The sequence below is a fragment of the Chrysemys picta genome, chromosome 2 (assembly GCF_011386835.1).
Source record: "Chrysemys picta bellii isolate R12L10 chromosome 2, ASM1138683v2, whole genome shotgun sequence".
Classification (NCBI taxonomy): domain Eukaryota; kingdom Metazoa; phylum Chordata; order Testudines; family Emydidae; genus Chrysemys; species Chrysemys picta.
The window spans coordinates 229193707-229211450 of NC_088792.1; the positions used below are offsets into that span (position 1 = coordinate 229193707).

Below are 17744 nucleotides of genomic sequence, written 5' to 3' on the forward strand. Positions count from 1 at the left end.
AAAGCATCAAACAATCCAATGGCTAAAGTTAGACAAGTTCAGACTAGAAATAAGCACACATTTTTAACAGTGAGGGTAATTAAGTATTGGAACAACTTACCTAGGGATGTTGTGAATTCTCCATCACTTGAAATCTTTAAATTGAGGTTGGGTGTCTTTATAAAAGATACGCACTAGCTCAGCCAGACGTTACTGACTTGATGCAGAAATTAGTTGGTGAAATTCTATGGTCTGTGTTATGCAGGAGGTCAGATGATCATAATGGTCCTTTCTGGCCTTAAAATCTATAAACTTTTGCTTTTAAAGAAATGTTGCATTCTGGAGCACAGTTCTCCAGCAAAGGGAAGACTGCAATCATGAAATGTATGGGGCCCTGCTTATGATCCATTTTGCATCAGATGGCACATTGTCCAGCAAGGGGAACATGCTACATAAAGTGGTTGTTCCTTGACTCCTCCCTCCTGCTGACCATCCTCGCAATCACACAGAGGTCTGCTCATGCATTGCCAGCCACCATGAAGTGTGTGAAGTAGCCATGCAACACAGAAGACTCTCATCTCTGCATAGCCTGCCAATACTCTATCCACAGCACTTCTGCATTGTTGTTCCCTGCCATGTAGCATTAGGGAATTTGCAGGGCTTTGATTTGGTGAGTAAGCCTAGACATAAAAATCATCATGCACCGGAAAGAGTTAATATCACAGTGAAGGATGCTACTGTGTGAGTGACATGAGGATCATACCCTGCCATTGTTCCACACACACAATTCATCGATTTTAAGACTAGAGGGGACCCCTCTGATAATCTAGTCTGACCTTCTGTGTAAACCAGGCCATAGAATTTCCCAAAAATAATTCCTGTTTAGCAAAACATCCAATATTGATTTAAAAGTTGTCAGTGATGGAGAATCCTCCGCGACCCTTAATAAATTGTTCCAGTAGTTAATTACCCTCACTGTACACAATTCTCATTGAAAGTATATACAATGGCCCTACATACTAGCATGAATATGGTCCTGCTGTACAGCAGCAATTTACTATTGCAGTATATTTGCCAAAAATAGATCTTTATATATAAGCACTTATGGTGATTGTCATTTACAAGCCAACATTCATCAGTGGTTACCACAGTATGGTACCCGAGCTATGAAAGTTTCCTCCTATGATGAACTTTTTAAATACAGTGGTTGCAATTTGGTTTCATTCCAATAATAAAACTGGACAAAATGAAAGCATTGTGTTCTGGGTATTGTTACATAATATTACATATATTAGATCATATCACTTTAGCATGGCTTGGTTAGTAACAGCATCTTATTCATTTGTATAGCATTGATACATCTGAATCATACAGCATGAACGTGGCTAATGTTAAACCATTGTATTACCATAGAATGCTGTATTTTACACTTGTGTATTGAACAATCTGCTGATCAGAGCCCCCAATGTAGAATGAAATCTACCATATCTTGGTATATGATTCTTAATAATATTTAACACTCTCAGCATTTTACATGTTCAAAGACCAAAAGAAACAAGAACATTTATTACTACTAGTTATAATTTAAGTATCAGCCTTGACTGGGACTTGGGAGACGTAGATTCCATTCTAGTTCTATCACTGAGCTGGTGTTTGACCTAAGGGAAGCCTCTGTTTCCCCTCACATCTTGTCTACTTAGATTGTAAGCTGTTTGGGGGCAGAGACTGTCTTATTCTGTGTGTATACAATGCTTTGCACAATGAGGCCCTGATCTCAATTTGATACTTTTATAATACAAATTATAATTAAGCTTGATCTTAAAATAAACCAATGCAATGACATTTTAAAACATTGTATGGAAACTAATCCTTTGTGCTTTATTCACACACTTACAACCATTTAAAACCAATGTACCTGCTTGCAGGAAATAAAACAAGTGGATTTGCCCCAGGATGGCAATAGATAGGAATAGATAAATGCAGAATATCCAAAATCAAGCTTGCTAATATCAGGTGGAATCCCTAATTTCCTTTTCTGGCCTTTTACCATCTTCCTTTTATTAACCATTTCCCACTGAAGTCAACAGGATTATTATTAATATTACTTACACCACACTATAAGGTATGACAGGTGATTGTCATTTACAAGTCAACATTCATCAGTGGTTACCACAGTATGGTACCCGAGCTATGAAAGTTTCCTCCTATGATGAAGAGATAATAAGAGATAAAAGGACAAGGATCCTGCACTTACAGAGAGTTTACAATCAACATTGGTTTTTACATGTACAAATATTAATATCTTGTATGCATCTAGGGCCTGATCCTGTGCACTGTGGCGTGCACAAGGAATGAGGTATTGGGCCTTGTGATGGACCCAGCCCGTTTAGTCAGGACATACTCCTTTAGTTTAAAGCATATCAGGTTTCCTTTAATAAAGAGTGCAAGCCATTCTGTGAGGCCATTGCCCTTTTTTAGGCTATTCTTCACAATGTGCTCTGCTTACCATAGAGCCTAAGTCAAGGTTAATCATTCACTATGATTACTCCTTACAGTGTACCTTTGGAAACCAAAACAATAGGAAGTTTGATATTTTACTGGCCCATAATTTGTCAGTTTCCTTCATCAGAGAGAGAGTGTTCTAATTTTGCCAGTTGAATTCTTAAAACTGTGGGGTAAACTTATTTAATACAGGCAACAACAAAAAGCAAATGAAAGGACCACATTTTCCACAATTGACCATTGGAAGGTGGGCGGGGAAATGTGCCTGGGGAGAGAAAATGTAATATTGCATCACACTGAAAAAAGTCAGCTTAGTATTGCTCAGGTGGTAATTCTAACTTATCCAGTCACTAACTGGCACCAGCAAGTTTATTAAACTTTGACGTCAGTATTTTCATTTATTGAACTTGGTAAGTACACAGCCCTGTCAGATGACATAGAAGACAAAGCCCTGACAAATTTACGGTCTAAAGCAAATACATAACATACACATTGGAAAACAGTCAAAATCTGAAGGCGTGCTGACAAGAATGGTGAGATCAGAGCTGTTTTAGGGGCCCAGGACTACATACGCCTCCGATTTTTGAGACTCAGTCAATGCACATCCTGGCTTGCCTTGCAAATAAAAAAATGAGTCTCTCTCTAGCCCTTTTTGTTGAAGAAAGAACCACCAAAATGTGAACAGATGCTACAGATGAAAGTCTGTGATTGTGATTTTTCCTGAAACTTCACAGGCCTTTGTGATATCTGAAACAACTGCTGTCTTTTTAACTTTGGTGAGTACCCTGGCTGCCACTGGTGGTGTAAACTCCTTTCTGGCTTACTGCCTATCATCCTCACAGTCATCATGGTCCTGGACACAAAGGGGAAGCTTAGTAATAGGAGAAACAGCATGGTCTAGCAGTCTAACCACAGATCTGGGAGTAGGGGTTACCTGAGCTCTTACCTTAGCCCTGACACCAACTCCCTCTATAGAAGTCAAGTCCATCAACCTCTCTCCCTCATTTAACCACAACTGTAAAAGAAGGAGAATACTCACCTATCTCAGAGTGGTGTTTGAACTATTCAATAGTTTATATATATAAAATGCATTAAGTTCTAAAGTATATGGGAGAAAGAGAGGATGGGAGGCCCGAAAAGACAATATAATATAGATAGGACCAAGGGTGACAGAGAGGTGTGAGTTTGGGGAGCAAAGCAGACTGAGAGAACAAAAGAAATGGAGCAAGATGGAGGGGAAGTATAACATATGTTTGTACAATGCTTGTACAAGGGGGTCCTGGTCCATGACTGCAACTCCTAGGAGTATGATAATACAAATAATAATATTTAATAATATGGGAGACAGCAATGGCCAACAGAATGAGCCTGGCTCAGACAATACAAAAGAAAGGAGCTGCTGCTTTTCAAAGGAAGAAGAAATATCAGAAGCGGGTAGCAAGGGTGGATGCAGAAGTTAATTTTTTTTCTTTAAATAACCTTTTGGGGGGTTGTAGCGTTTAAATTTGGCACATTCTGTTTCTAGCATTGGATAAAGAACCAGTGCCAAATCCTACAGCTCATGAATCTAAACTGAAAACTCTCCCTGACCCCTTCAGAAAGGTTGTTTAAAAAACCACCCGCACACCTTTACATGCAAGGCTGGTGTCAAAAGGAAAGCTGGCAAACCAAGGGATGGAAAGTCATCCACCTCAGAAGTGGGGAAAATGGCACTGAGCAGAGGGACGAACATTTTTAAAGATATAGGGAGAACCTCGGGGCTGGTAAAATAAATCTGTGTGACCCTGTAAAGCTATGAAATTGGTGTCCTTCTAGGTTTTTTTATTATTATTACTACGATAACTATTTTAAAATTAGACCGACTGCTTGGGGCATTCTTCTCCTGATCTTGGTTCTCTGGCTGCTATTTGCTTGGCTGAATTGGCCCTGGGGGCCTCAGTCTACTGTCTCGGCAGGGGGGTCCCAAAATGGCTGGTAGCAGCCTGTTCTGCTGTGAAGAAAGACATGTATAGAACAACCCTGTTTATGCCAGGTCTAGAAACTTTCAGAGAAATGGTGTTTGGCATGAAGAGAAGAGCTGTCTGGTTTAAAAGGGGGGTAACTATGTAAGATCACAGAGTGTCCATACAACTTCCAGGAATATTCCCAAACCGCAGTTAACTTTGAGTTTTGGCTAAATGAGATGTACTGTAATATCATTGCCTATCTTCATTTATATGTGCAATGGTCAACTATATAAAATGGTAGCTACACAGTCCACTTGCAGTCAGGAATTCCCTCAGTCCGGGACCTGGACCTACATAATTGCTTCTATCATTTTTAGCCATGTAATAAAATTACCTATATGCATGAAATAGAAAATTGTTTATTTCCTAGTGGTAACCAGTAAACTACACATAGTACATATCACGAAATCTGCAGTACTGGTGTCCAAAGTAGGGCTCATAAGAATTCTGTTTTGTGAAAAAAAGACTGAGGTTTTTAAATTTGTTTTCATTCTGAGACGGAACACAAATGAGCTCTTTTGATTTTTTTTTTTATTGGTAGAAAACCACACAAAAGCTCCATTCCAGGATACCCCTGAGCATAAGGCACTCATCTGAGATGTGGGAGACCACGTTCAAGACCTTGCCTGAGTGTGGCAGAACCTGAGTCCCTCATATTCCAAGTCCCCTAACCCCTGGGTTATTGGCTACTCTGGTCTCTCTTTCTTTCTCTCTCTCTTCCCTCAAAAAAACATCCTGTATCTGAGAAACCTTCCCAACCAAAATTTCATCAAACCAATACATTCCTGCCGATCATTTCAGTTTTGATGAACCAGCATTTTTTTGTTATGAGAAAAAGTTTCACTAAAAATTTTTTGACCGCTCCTACATACTAAGTTCATACCAGGTTGAAGGTCTGCACAGAAACCTCAGATCTGTACAATCTAAACAGGAGCCACTGTTTAGAAGGACAAAGCACAGGAGGCAAGTCAAATTTCTGTCAATCCCATCTTATCTCACATCTAGCATGGAGATTTACACTGACTTATTTTTACATAAAAGAAAATGGTATGCATTAAGTCAACATTCAACAGAGATTACATTTATACATCACCATAACCTATTGATATCTTAATTTGTCAGATCATTTTGGGATCCATTTGAACTGAATTTGACAAGATGGCAAAAAAGGCATCTACAGCTACCAGGAAAATAAAATAGATGCAAATATGTAAATGTATTGAAGTATACTACAAATATAGTCAGTGAATTATATGTCCACTTCATTTTCTGTTATCTCAGCTGTCTCATATTCATCGGCATGTATATAAAAGAGAGAATACAAGACTGAATACAGTAGTGTGCTAAAGTTTCGTTGGTGTTAATTTGAATGGCTACATTGTCCTGAATAAGGAATAAGACTGTTTGAATAACTGAATATTCAGTTCAGGTGTAGGTCTAAAAAATCAGGTCGACCCACCACAAAAATGGTTTGAAATTTGCTGTGAATCAAAATGTCAAAAAAAAATTGTTTTGTGTTACCTGTAATGTTTCAACCTGAAACTAACCATTTTGTTTCAATATTTTAGTTTTTAAAACATTTTAATTTTTTTTTTAATAAAAACATCATTCAGAAATGAAAAATCAAAAGATTTCATTCTGGAAAATGCCAAAAGAAACCATTTGACATTTCCACATTTTTTTCTTTTTCAGTTTGCAAAAAATCAACCCAAATTCACTAATAATTTTGATCAATCCAAAACTGTATTTTTTGGTTAAAAGTTTTGAATAAATAATTTTGCCCTGGTCTAGTAGTGACATTAAGAGCAATTATTCAAATCATTGCAAATGAGCATTAATAAATCCTTTATAATACATCACACATTACATGTTCTGTATATCCCACTTACCTAATGGAGAAACTAATAGAGAAATATTTTAGTTTTATTTTCTTTTATTGGGACTATATTCTGTAACCTTCTACCAGTAAAGACAGGCACAACAAGCTTAGCATCAAGCAGACAACTACACAAAACTCAGAGAGAGGGAAATCATAAGTTTAAGTTTAAAAAATATCTAAAATAGGTTTTCTATAAATAAAATTGTCACGATTTACAAGTTCAGTGTCTCAGGACATTCTAAGGCTAGAACCAACAACCAAGGACTGTATATCCCTTCTCTTATGGTATAAAGCTCCCACTTCTAGCTCTGCAAAGTTGCAAGATATTAAACCAAATCTTACCACTGGGCCATGACTCAATATTGACCAGCCTGGAATTCATTCTACTGTAACTGGAGGGTTGGAGTTGGAATTATATATTTGGGGAGAAAGAAGGAAACATTTCTCTGACAACTTGATTCTTTAAAATAAATGGTGGCTGTTTGAAGTTGGTCTGGAGTATGGAATGTTGGAATAAGTCCTGCTAGAGATGGACTACTAGTGAGCAGAATGTGGAGAAGATGGTCAAAACCATATACTAAATATGATTTGTTATACATACTTATACACACATACAGCTGCATCTATGATCATTGATAATTAAAAAGTGTTTGTCTTAGCACCCTTTTTTATTTTTAGTGTAAGAGAGAGTAGCCGCACATACACATTCAGTTATTTTCACCTCTGCAGGCAAGTGGTGCCAATTGACAGTTACTAGAAATACTTGCTGGAAATTAAATTAATTTTAGCTGGTTTTATAAATTCACAAAACAAATTAATTTAGACTGAATATTTCCAGTTCTACAATAGATTAGATAAAATTAAACAGACTGAAAGGCAGACCCCGATCACACCCACTGTAATTAAAGATGCAAAACAGTTTCCATTGCAAACCCATTTTCATAAACTCTTAACTTTCCAAAACATTCGTCTTTTGGGCTGAGATGTCCCATGCTTGGTCTCAGCATGAAGGTGATTTTCTTTCAAAAGTCTGAATAAAACCCTTCAAGCAGGTTTTGGTTAAAAAAAAAAAAACAAGTGGAAAGAAAAGCAGTGAAAATAAAATCCTACTGTAAAAAACCCTCAAAACAAAACAAAACCTAATCCCTTGTTCTGACCAGAGTTACAGCCAAGAAGGCTGAAGTTTGAACTTCATCAAGGAAATAGTTGTGCTTTTGTCTGGCTTGGGGGAGTAATAAAATAGGCAGTTGTAATTAAAAGACACTTGGGGAGTATGTAGATGTAGGAGAGCCTAATTTAATAACCCCACACCTTTTTGACATCACATTCACACTCTTCCTGCTGGACTTGACTGGGACCTGGCAGTTATTAAGATTTCATTGTGAAGAGTCCCATATCAGAAGCTATTTGCAATGCACAACAATAGGGTTACCATATTTCAGCAAGCAAAAAAGAGGACGGGAGGAGCCCCGCCCTAGCCCCGCCCCTGACCCTCCCACTTCCCGCCCCCCCAGAACCCTCAACCCTCCCCCCATTCCTTGTCCCCTGACTGCCCCCTCCTGGGACCCCTGCCCCTAACTGCCCCCCAGGACTCCACTCCCTATCTAAGCCTCCCTGCCTCTTGTCCCCTAACTGCCCCAACCCTTATCCACACCCCCACCCCCAGACAGACCCCTGGGACTCCCACGCCCCATCCAACCACTCCCCACCCCCTGACAGCCCCCCCAGAACTCCCAACCCATCTAAACCCCTCTGCTCCCTGTCCCCTGACTGCTCCGATCCCTCTCCCCACTCTGCCCCCTGACAGCTCCCCCCCAGAACTCCCAGCCCCCCACCCCCCCCGCTCCTTGTCCCCTGACTGCCCCCTCCTGGGACCCCTGCTCCTAACTGCCCTCCAGAACCCCACCCCCTACCTAAGACTCCCTGTTCCTTGTCCCCTAACTGCCCCCTCCTAAGACCCCCCCCCAACTGCCCCCCAGGACCCTACCCCCTACCTGTACCCTGACTGCCCAAAACTTTCTCCACTCCCCCCAAAAAGCCCCCCCCTGAACTCCCGACCCCCCCCCCCCCCCGTTTCTTGATTGTCCCCTCCAGAACCTTCCTGCCCCCTGGCCCCCTTACCCTGCTGCTCAGAACAGGGTGTTGGGCTCTGTGCGAGCCGAACACATGGCTGCGCTCCCCAGCGCAACACAAAACCCGGTCCCTGGCCCTGCACAGTGCTGCCGGAGCCGGGCTGCAGGGGAGAGCTGCCGGCTCAGAATGCAGGGAGGAGCTCCTCTACAGCTGCTCTGGAGTCCAGCCCCTGACTTTCCTGCAGCCCTCTCAGCTGCTCGCTCTGCTCTGCCGGGGGAAGGGGGAAATCCTGGACATTTTGAGTTATTTACAAATTCCCCCCGGACGCTATTTTTAGCACAAAAAGGAGGACATGTCCGGGTAAATCCGGACGAATGGTAACCCTACACAACAACTTTTATTAGTCTTAAAAAGCCTGTGAACAATGCTGCATTTTTTTGAGCACCATCTACTGGCACCATGTTGATTGACTAACTGTTTACATATATACAGCTATAGCACACTCTCATAACAGTAATCTTAGCTGGGCAAATTCAACCCTGATTCAAGTTTGTGTATTCCAGTGACTTTGGTGGAGTTAGTCTTACATACTTCACAGCTAAATTAGGCCCACAGGCTTATTCTTCTCAGTCTAGTGGTGCTTATCTGCTCACTCATCAGATACACAGCCATGCCTCAGTCCCCACCATCCTTATTCTGTGCCTATGTAGCAATTACACACCACTCAATTAGAGTTGCAAAATAAAATCTCCCCTTCTTGGGGCTGGTTAACTGATAGACTAATTAACTTCCAATACTTCCACCAGAAACCTGCTCCAATCTATACCTTTTCCATAGGCTTCCACAGTCCTCTAAGAAAGGGTCTGTAAATAGTCATCCTTTAATCCTTCCTAGCCACAAGAATACATAATCGCTCCACTCAATTCCTGGCCCTTTAATCAGCTCCATAGTGTTGCCACCACTTAGTTTCACCATTTGCAATATTTGGAGTTTTCCTTGAAGTCCCAGCTGCTGCATTAAAGAGATTTGCATGAGAATCTCAGCTTTTTGTTTTTTCTTTTTTTTTTTTTATGTAGTTTCTAGCCTTCATGGTTGCAGGCAAAATCTTGAAAATATGAAACAGATGCACCCTAAAGGCTCAGAACACAAAAAAGCAAATAAACAAAAGATGTATTATTTGGGGGGGGAAATCTCATGATGTTTAAATTTGGGGGGTCTAGACTCATGATTTTTGAATGCATGGACTTTACAATACTGGCTTCCAGCAGTAGCCCCAGTCAGACTCCCTTATTAGGACACAGCTATAGCTGTTAGTTTTCAGCTAGCATGTATGTTTGCTCACTCACTCTCAGATGAACCAATAGGGCCTGCTTTTATTTCCTGTCTCTTCTCCCAGCATGCCTAGCACTCAGGCTAGCCATGTGATCCATCATGTGACACCCCCGCACCCACATCAAAATTACACTTCTCACAATCTTGGCCTTAAAGAATCTGAGGCCCTGTAAAAGGCATGCTGAGCAATGCTTGCCCTTAAAGAACCAGCATGCTCTATTACAGGGGGAGAAGGCTCAGATCCATAAAAGGTATTTAGGCTCCTATCTTCTATTGAAATCAATGCAAGTAAAATCCTCCACAAAATCCAAACCTACCTTACCATCAGGTTCAGTAAAAAAAAAATCACTGGTGTGAATAAGAGTGCAAGTACATTTACAGTGTCTGCATCATTTTTGCTGCATTCTACAATATTCTAAAAATTAGAGGCTTTCATTGAACAAAATGTGTATCTTTTTCAGCTGTGAATTTACAACCTTCACAGTTTTAACAAATGTACTGATTCACTTTGAATCCAATTTTGCAGAAAACTGTCTTCAGACATCAATAGCACTATAAAATATGTCTGAGATTCCAATTTCCAATGTGACCAAGTTCATATTTCCATTCTAACTTAATTTTGCATTTCCTGTGTCTGTAATGTTAACTGTGTGCTCTTAACTTTAAATAAACATGGCTTTGCATTAGATTTCATGGACCAGATTTGCCTATCAAATACCCTAGGCAGTGTGGTCTGTAGGATAGAGTAGTGCACATGGGGGCTCAGGAGAGCTGGATTCTATTCCTGATTCTACCATTGGCCTCCTGGGTAACCTTAGGCAAGTCATTCCCCGTGTCTCAGTTTCCCCATCTGTAAAATGAGCATATTGATATTTACCATTTGAAAAGCGTTTTGAGATCTATTGATTAAAAATGCTATATAATACCTAAGTATTATTACTACTCTTGCCCACATCCAACCTGCAGGTACTCAAGATAAAATGTGCACCTGCAATCTCTGTTTTTCACAGGTAGATTTCGATATGTGCATACAAGCCAGATGTTGCACGCCCACTTAAAAGTATGGTTCTCTGTGTGTGTGTGTACATGTGTGTGCAATACCTACATGCAACACACATTGTGCAAAGACTATATATCTTGCTTTCATTGCCAAATTTTCAGACACACTTCATTTTATTAAAAATTGTTCTACATATATAGAATTGAAAACGTAGAGCCCAGTTCTGCCCTCAGACATACATGCACAACTACTTGCACGAATGTATCAGAGGGCAGAATCAAGCCCTTAGTAAAACACATCACAGGGCACATATAACTCACAAATGAATAAAACAATCTTTATTGAGTCTGGGCTGGCTCTTCTTCTTCAGACCAGGCAAAACCAAATGCCTATGGACATCAGATGGGGTTATTTTTTAATAAGAAGTCCAGGATCCAAGCCCAGGATGTGTTATGTACCAAAACAATTTTGGATTGTTATTCTGGCTATAAATGGCTTTTTACCTTAAAATATCAGTTTAAATATAAGAACTCAAGAACACCTCCTGCTCCCTATGCTCTTCACAGTCATTTGAACTTGATGCTCCTTTTGTGTTCTTCCTCCATCCTCAATTTTACACTTTTTGTCATGCTGTCCCCTATGCATGGTACACTTATCCTGGTTCCATCAACCAACCACGCTTGCCCTCTCCCTTCAGGCCTCCCCTCCATTAAGCCCTACTTCTTCCTGCAATCAATATTTCCTTCTTCTCATCACCAACAATCTCCACCAGCCTCGCTCATCTTAGCTGTTCCAGTGTCTTGTCTTTGTCTATCTTTCTTACTTAACCCACACAGTTTTAAGTATACAATATGTTAAAATATGTTTTTAAAGCACTGGATACTGTGCTGTATAAAGGATGGGTTCTACCACCCTTCCTCTCATTAAATAGTACCTTGCTCTTCAAATAGTCCCATTCATTCCTATGGGCCAAATTTTGCTGTCTTTTCTTACGTAGCATAGTATCTTAAAGTACATCTACTCGGCAATGACATACCCACAGCACCGAGTCTCTGAACCAGGTTCAATTGATTCAAGCTCATGGGGCTCAGACTGCAGGGCTAAAAATTGCAGTGTAGACATTTGGGCTCGGTCTGGAGCCCGGGCTCTGAGACCCTCCCCTTTCGCAGGGTTTCAGAGTCTGGGCTCCAGACCCAAGTGTGAATGTCTATACTGCAATTCTTAGCCCTGCAGCCAAGCCCCACTACCCTGAGTCAGCTGGCCCAGGCTAGCTGTGGCCATGCCACGGATCTATTGTTGTAGTGTAGACGTCCCCTTATTCCATGGGTGTTTCCACAGATTTTGACGGGACTATTCATATAGTCAGGTGCTACTCAGCATTTGTAAGAGTAACAGAATCTGACCTAATAAAATAATCTATTTAATACATGTAAAAAAATAAACAATACTGGTAACATAAAAGAATGTGCTAATGTTATTCAGATGTGAACCTTTACTAAATCTAACATTGAACCAAATCTAACACTGACATGTGCCTTTTCCTCTTTCAACAAACTTGGAAAATCTTTCCTATTTTGCATGAGCAGCATTAGCTTTAACTGGTATGGTTAAGGGGATAGCATTATGATGCCGTGCAGTGAATGCTCAACAGAAAATACTTTTTGAAATACCTTGTGTCTGTTTTTCTATACAATATAACAGAGTAGAATGCAATAAACCATTTATTTTAAAGATTTCTTCCCATGTTCAGTATAGTAACACATATAACCCATCAATGTTGAAACCATTCACAAGGAAACCTATTGAAAAGAATGGTACTGTTAAATAATCCTATGTCCAGTTCACCAAACCTAGATGTGGAAATGGCGTTAGTTTAGCTGTTATAAACTAAATTTCTGTAAATTAAATGACAAATTTAATTATTATCATCACTAATTTGCAATACACAGGAACCTGAAGTCAATGGCAATTTAGGGAGAGCAAGCAATGCAGGATCAGGCCTCAACATGTAAAGAAGATTAACATTTGAAACAGCCAGATTTGTTGAATTAATGCATGCTCTGTGTGCCAAACCAAACCAGAGTAAAATAATGGAACTGCTTTCAAAAAGCACCTGTGAAAGGAACAAAGTAGTTAAAAGAGTGACACTGGAGATCCCACAATATTGTGTGTGTAATAGGTTTCCACTGTATTTTGAATAGTCTTATTAATTCCTTTGGAGAACAACTTGTAAAAGAATTATTCATTCTTTCTGTGCATACAGTTTGAGAATAATTCACTGCACTTTTCCAAATTATTTTCAAAGTGTATACATATAGGAAAGAATACAAAACTTTCCCCAGTCTATATCTGAAAGCTTGTCAGCACTCAGCACTAAGGCCTTTAATCCCAGGCTTTAAATAATTTAGGTAACACTTGATTACTCCATTGCTGGAACATCAAGCTCTGCAAAATCTGAGTCACACAATATTTGGGGTTGGGACAGGGAGAGAAGAGAGAGAATACTTAGGGTGACCATATGTCCTGTTTTGGCCGGGACAGTCCCTTTTTTAAGCCCTGTCCCAGCCATCCCGACTTTTTTTCCAAAAGAAGGCATTTGCCCCGTTTGCTCTTGCTGACTTGATCAGTTGGCAAGAGCAAATAGGACAAATGCCCACTTTTGTCAAAAAAGTGGGGAGCAGTACAGAGGGGGCAAGCAGAGATGCCAGCCCCCCACAGTGGGGAGGTAGGACGGGGGAGGTAAGCAGCGTTCCAGCATACAAGGGTCCCCCCACAGGGTTTCAGCGACCAGGCAACAGCCTGGTGCAGGGGAGGAGGCAGAGTTCCAGTGTCCAGTAACAGCATGGCGGTGCGGGGGCCTCGGGCAAGCAGCTGTGGGTGTCCTGTTTTCTCTTTGAGAAATACAGTTACCCTAAGAATACTGTAAGCACTTAAGTAAAATACAGGTCATGAGAACACAACATGCAATACAGTCTTGTATTTGCAATGTAAAGTGTGGTAAATACCAGTGGGGGCTACATACCAAAGCATTCTTTATTCTTGTTTTCATTAACAAAGCCCTTAGTTAGGCGTTCCACAGCTCAGAATGTATGCCATAAAGAATCATATTCATAAAGTTAAGGGGAAGCTTTTCATCAGATTCAGTTAGCTATTACTATTTAGTGCTTTTCCCCAGATATAGTGTGTACTGCTAAGAAAGAAAGAAAGAAAGAAAGAAAGAAAGAAAGAAAGAAAGAAAGAAAGAAAGAATCAAACAATCACCCATACAATATAGTCGGCAAACATTTAAAGCAGAATCTATCTTCTGTGTTGACATTTTTTTCCTCTTAAGAGAACAATTTCTTTTTCTCAGCTGATAGACAGGGGATCCAATATCTGCTTTCTCTGCTCATTTGGTAAATATAAACTAGTACAAATTGCTTTGTTTACTTAGATAAGTCTGTGCACTTAGACAAAACCCCAACTGTCTAGATAGAGAGGATTTTTCAGAAAAGTTCTCCATCCAAAAATGGTTAGTTTTATTCCAGTCACACTAAACTTACTTGTGCAAAGTTACTCGATTCCATTTTCAGGTGTTATATATTTGTGAACATATATATGCGAAGGCTGTGTATTATATGATAATATAGGCATAGCTAATTACACAAAAACGCTGGCTTACTTGACAATAATTAAATTAATCTTGCAAAATTATCATAAATGAATAAAGAAAAAAAGCCCTCCCTCCTCCCCCAGAATTAAATAACCACCTATTCGGTATTAATACATCCTTTAAGATCACTCAGCACTCCATTGCCTCTGAATTCTTGTTTACACCTAGGAATAAATGTTGCACTCTTAAGCCTATGAGCTCCTCTTCAGCAAAGCTCACCATTTTAGCAATACACAGCACTAGAAATCGGGAACAGCCACCACCACCCTGCGGATTGGTCTCAGCAGAGTCAATCAGGGGCACATTCGACTCCCTCTCATACCATTTTGAAACAAGTCCTCAAACAGCTCCCTGGCCTGACAACTCATCCATCAGCTTTAAAGCACAAGAGCAACAGCGCACCACAAGCAAACCTCTTCTCTCCTGCGCCATGTCCGGACTTGAGGCCCAGATGGGAAACAGGCTTCTCTTCCAAGAGCAATCCTATGCCTGTAAACCCAGGTCTTGGCAATCTGACCTCAAGCCAGCCTTACTTGCAACAAAGTCTCCATCCTCTTCGGAGCAAGAAGGAAAGGGAGAGTGAGAGGGAGGGTCCAGTCCTCTGGGCCTGATTTGAAACTTTGTTAGGCATTGGGGGTGGGGGGGCGGAAGGGACACACCACTTTGGCCAGCGGAAAAGTGCCTATGGCTGCTTTGGCTTTGGGAGGGTCTGTTCAGGGTCTCCTTGTCTTCTTTTCTCTCCCACCCCCTCTCCTTGTTTCAAAAGGGGCCTCTGGTCAGCGCTGATTAATAAGTGTTTTTTGTTGCGGCTGTGGTGAATAATAGAAGATGGCCGGTGACCCAACAAAGCCTAAACCTTGTGCTCCTTTATTGTGGCAAGCTGAGAAAGGGGCTTTAGGACAGAGACCCCAAGCACTGACCCGCACACATCCTGCGGCTTCCCTATTCATTCTCACAGCCGCACAGTCGCCCGGGGCTCCCATTGTTTGCCAGACAACAATGGAGAAAGTAAAGCTCCTTTCAGATGCCTCGCTGATGGTTTGCATTTAGGGAAACCCCATCCTGAACGTTTTCCTGGATGGCTGTTCAGATGGATTTGACGTCAACTCCGACGATTTCGGGGTTTATTCACAGTTCTCAGCAGTCCCCACATGGAACCAGAGAACCAAACACCAAATACCTTTTCTGATTTTTTTTATTTATTTTGCTGCTTTATTTTGCTGCTGTTGTTTCTTGCGAAGGACACTTTTATGTTCCTCGTCCCCAGCGACACTGCCAGGAAAATAGGGGCTTCCTTTATTTTGGCAACTCGCTGTACTTTAATGTATATTGCATAGCACTGCAATCCCTAAAAATAGCTGCGTTCTAGCAGCGTCTCCTCAGGAGGGGCACCCGCTGGAGTACGGCTCCTTTCCAAAGGCAGAAGCTTGCAATTGCTCGGTGTGTTGCTGCTCTGATTAGGCAAACCTAGCTTTTGTCTCCTTCTGCTCCCGCCTTACAACCCAGGAGTTCGCAGCCAGCCACCAAGGAAGGCGTCCATAGTGCTTTCCCTGTGGGTCCTAAGCCACAATTCTAATTCGCCCCCGTGCCTTTAGCTGCACTCTACTCATGTGAGTAAATAACACATACAGGCTGTCAAGCCAAGACAACTAGCTGGATCAGGGGCTTCAGAGTTGGGGAGATTTGTTTAATTGGTTCCACTGACCTGTGGATATTTTTATTATTAATTTCTACTAATACATAGCCTCTACTTACACCTGTAACCAAAGGGCTGGAAGATTCTGGTAGCCTCGAGCTTGTTTTTGTTGTTCCTTGGGTTTCCTATGTTGGGGGGTGGAGGGATTTCTGCTAAATAGCTAAGAATACGAAAAAAATGCCATGTCTTTCCTATTGGCTGAACAATTTTTAAATGCCCCATTGCTTTGCCAGGATGTTGACACATCCCTACAAAGATCTAGAAATGCATGGATTTGAAAGCAAGGGAGATGAGGGTCTGCCAGGATGACCTTTCAACACCATAAAGACAGAAGGGGGACAACAACCTAGGCGTTATTAAGGATACTGAATATCAGAAGTAGGTCCATGGCCTTTGTCCTGTAAAAGATCCAATTGCAAATGCTTCAACAGTAAAACTCCAGCCTGGGAGAAAAATCCAAAAGGCCAAAGTCTTACGATTTGTTAGCTCCATTCAGGGAGAGAGCTCATAAAACCATTGGAGTTGTGTGTGGGTTTCCAGGTGGTCCAATGGTTCAAATGCAATAGACTTTCACCCATGGAGGCTTGTATTCAAAGTAGGCTTTGGTTCCAAGTGAAATGAATCTAGTAGTCTCGGGTCAGTCTTTAGTAGTAATTTGCCTATCTCCTGTAAAATTTAACATGAGAGGTGCAGAGTTGGCAGCTCTGCTCCGGACAGACCCAGAACTGAATTAGCAACGGGTGTGACAGACTCAGAGGGAGATGGAGGGTTTGCTAAACCCGACTGGACCGCAGCCTTTCAGTTTCATGACTATCAGATTCATTTAAAATGTTAAACGGGTTGGGGGGGAGGCAAACCCTATTCTATTGTTCCCCTTCTACATTGATATGCTAATCCCTCTTGTGATGCCATAACAAAGAACACCTTGCACTTTTAAAAGACTTTTTTGTCCTGTCCAGAGAAGTTTATTATCAACTAATTAGCAACAACTTTCTTGCAAATGAGTTGGGTTACATTTTCATAAGCTTTGAACAAACATACTGGTCTGCGTTGTGGCAGGTGATAGACTTGCTAAGGAAAACAGAGCCCTACATCAGGAAATGAACCTTAATAATTAATGCGGGCTATATGTGGAGCCGCTATCTATGTAGCTTCTTCCAAGGCACTTGATTCAACGTGCTTCCAGACTTGCAAGGACCAGGCTATGCACTCTACACAACAAAATCTTTGAAAAGGATGACTAGCCATTTTTTTTTCAAATGCAGGCCCTTATAGTATATTAGCATAACCTTTTAGGTGGTCCTGATTTACTCCAGTGGTAATCAGAACAAAAGAAGGCACATTAAAATTAGGAATTCATACAAAATAAAACAGGGTTTAGACAGGCTAGGTTACAACTATCCATTTAAACCTATCGGGGTGAGAGGGTATATTTGAACTGACAGATAAGGAGAGAGATTTAGAATCTCTAAGCACATTTTTTCAACTGCATATTTATTCTACAGACCTTCCACAGAACAAATTGGTCTCAACGTAATAGACTTGTTTAGATAAATGTTACACTTCTTTATAGATTTTTCGTATCATTTTAAGCACAAGATGATGCTATTTCCTTGTTTTAAAGA

The 17744-nt window shown here is 40.9% G+C and overlaps 1 long non-coding RNA gene across 1 annotated transcript in view; it reads right to left on the minus strand.

Annotated features, from left to right (window-relative positions):
• LOC122172733 (uncharacterized) overlaps positions 1–15109 on the minus strand; it is a 134978-nt gene extending 119869 nt beyond the window's left edge. The window contains exon 1 of the long non-coding RNA XR_006173268.2: positions 14957–15109. This is a non-coding gene — a long non-coding RNA (uncharacterized LOC122172733). The remainder of the gene's footprint in view (positions 1–14956) is intronic.
• Positions 15110–17744: the final 2635 nt, after the last annotated feature.